The sequence below is a fragment of the Dipodomys spectabilis genome, unplaced genomic scaffold (assembly GCF_019054845.1).
Source record: "Dipodomys spectabilis isolate Male_0828 unplaced genomic scaffold, ASM1905484v1 ptg000069l, whole genome shotgun sequence".
Classification (NCBI taxonomy): Eukaryota; Metazoa; Chordata; class Mammalia; order Rodentia; family Heteromyidae; genus Dipodomys; species Dipodomys spectabilis.
In genome coordinates this window covers 24339992-24342524 of record NW_024870746.1, presented here as the reverse complement: position 1 = coordinate 24342524, position 2533 = coordinate 24339992, and positions in this window count along the sequence as shown.

Genomic DNA, 2533 nt, shown 5'->3' with positions numbered 1-2533 from the left:
TCAGGAGGCTGAGATCTGAAGATTGTGGTTCAAAGCTAGCCCGGCCAGGAAAGTCTATGAGACTCTTATCTCCAATGAACCACCAGAAAATTGGAAGTGGCTCTGTGGCTCAAGTGGTAGAATGCTAGCCTTGAGCTAAAAAGCTCAGGGACAGAGCTTGAACTAGGGATTGAACTCAGGGCCTGGGTGCTAGCTCTGAGCTTTTTGGTTCAAGGCTTTGAACCATGATTCTGAGTTCTCAGCCTCCTGAGAAGCTAGAATTATAGGTGGGAGCTACTGGTGCTCAGTAAGATGCAGCCTTACTGCCTACTAGCTACATTAGACAAGAAACTCTGTCTCTCTGAGCCTCTGCTTTCTTATCTTTAACATAGGAGTAATAATGCCTACCTCTAAGAAACACTGTGAAGTTGAAACAAAATTTGTCTTCTGAGCAAGGATGAAATGGTTACAAGTATCTGATAGAGGACTAATAGCCAGAATATAGCAAAAGTTCCTTAGTAAGTTTCAAAGGGTAGACCACCTAATTTTAAAAGAAAGCAGATGCCCTTAATCTCAGCACTCAGGAAGAAGAGGCAGAAGGATCTCAAGTTCAAGGGCTGCCTGATCTCTAGGAAGGAAGGAATGTAAAAGAAAGCAAGAAGGGAAGGAGGGAGACAGGAAAGAAGGAAAGAGAAAGAGAAGAAAAAAATGAACTCTCGCTTGGTATGCTGTTGCTAGCCCCTTTAGAAATCTGTTTGGCAGCAAGTCTACCATTATAACATAGCTTTTCCATTTGGGGGCATATACTCCAAAGAAAGAGAATCACTGTCCATCAAAAGCAAGTACGTGACTCTTCAGGGCAACTTTACTTATTGTAGCTCTCAGTTTCAGACAATCCAAATGTCTACCAATGGTAGACAACAATAAGTAAACAACAATGTGTCCTTTTTCTAGAATACTACTTAGCAGTGAAAAGGAGGAACTACTGTCTCATGAATATGTTGAGCAAGTATTCTGCTGTTTCGAGGTATATTCTAGAAATATAATGTTTTCCTCTGTGTGTGTGTGTGTGTGTGTGTGTGTGTGTGTGTGCACATGCATGTGCGCACACTGCCAGTGCTGGGCTTGAACTCAGGGCTTCTTGCTTAGTTTTTTTGTTTTTTGTTTTTGCTTAAGACTCTACCACTTGAGTCATGCCTACACTTCCAGATTTTTGCTGGTTAATTAAGGATAAGCATCTTGGGGATTTTTCTGCCTGAGCTAGCTTTGAACTATGATCCTCAGATCTCAGTCTCCTGAGTAGCTAGGGTTCTAGCTCCAAAATTTTCTCTCTTGATCTGAGTGATGAGCACCTGGCTATAGGCATATATCAAAATTCACCAATTTGCCTCGCAAAAATGTAAGTTTACCCTTATTAAAAAAGGATAAATAAAAAGTTATTGTACATCATGGATTTGGCACACAGTAAGAACTCAATAAATAGAATGTTCAAGAAAAATAAAAAAGGAGATAGTGAGCCATTGTTCTATGAGCTGCTTAGACTCTGGGAAGTCCTGAGTTTGGTGCTGGAAACCTCTCTTCTTTTTTTTTTTTTTGGGGTCCGGTCGTGGGGCCTGAACTCTGGGCTTGGGTGCTGTCCCTCAGCTCTTCAGCTCAAGGCTAGCGCTCTACCACTTGAGCCACAGCGCCACTTCCGGCTTTTTTCTTTTTGCTTATGTGGTGCTGAGAAATCGAACCCAGGGCCTCAGGCATGTAAGGCAAGCGCTCTACCACTGAGCCACCTTCCCAGCCCATCCCCCCTTCTCTGGCATGAGGAGAGATAAGGGCCAGGGAATCACATGATAAATGAAGACTGGTTGGAGAAAGTAGAATTTTGGGAGCAAACAGCCCAGACAATCTGGCTCTCTGTAGACTGAGAAATCCTCATTTTCTTTGGAGTCCTAAAGCTGCCTCTGAATCCCCTGCATAGCTAATGAAACCCAAACCTTGCTGAGCCCCACTCCTCGTGTCTGAGCTCAGTAGGGCTGTGGCTAGACCTAGATTCGGATAGGAGGCTGCTGCTGCTGGCCCATGGACAGACTCTGCTAGCTTGTGGTTAATATAATAAGGAGCAGCTCCCGTTTGCATACAGTTGACATGTTCTCATGGGCAGGAAGCTCCCATTTTAGAGAGAAGCACAGAAAAGGCTCTTGTTAGGTCTCGCTGCATGTCCTGCATCCCTCCACCTCCGAGCCTGGGCATGCTTAGGCTGAGGCTGAGTGGCTCCCTGAAGGGCGGCTGGAAGTAGAACTCCACTTAGGTGTGGGAGGTTGCAGTAGATCATTCCAGAAGGCTAGCTTCAATTGGTACTTTGAAGCACTAGCACATATTAAGTACCAACTAAAAAGCAGATACTATGCAACCTGCCTGTGGTTGCTCGCAGGCACTGGCCTCACTGTAAACTGGCTCTGGGACATCTCTCCCCCCGCCTGCCCCTCCCCTCCTCCCTGGCACTTTCCAGGACAGGTTGAACACAAGATCATCCGGATATTTGGTCAGGGAGGCTCCTGTGCAC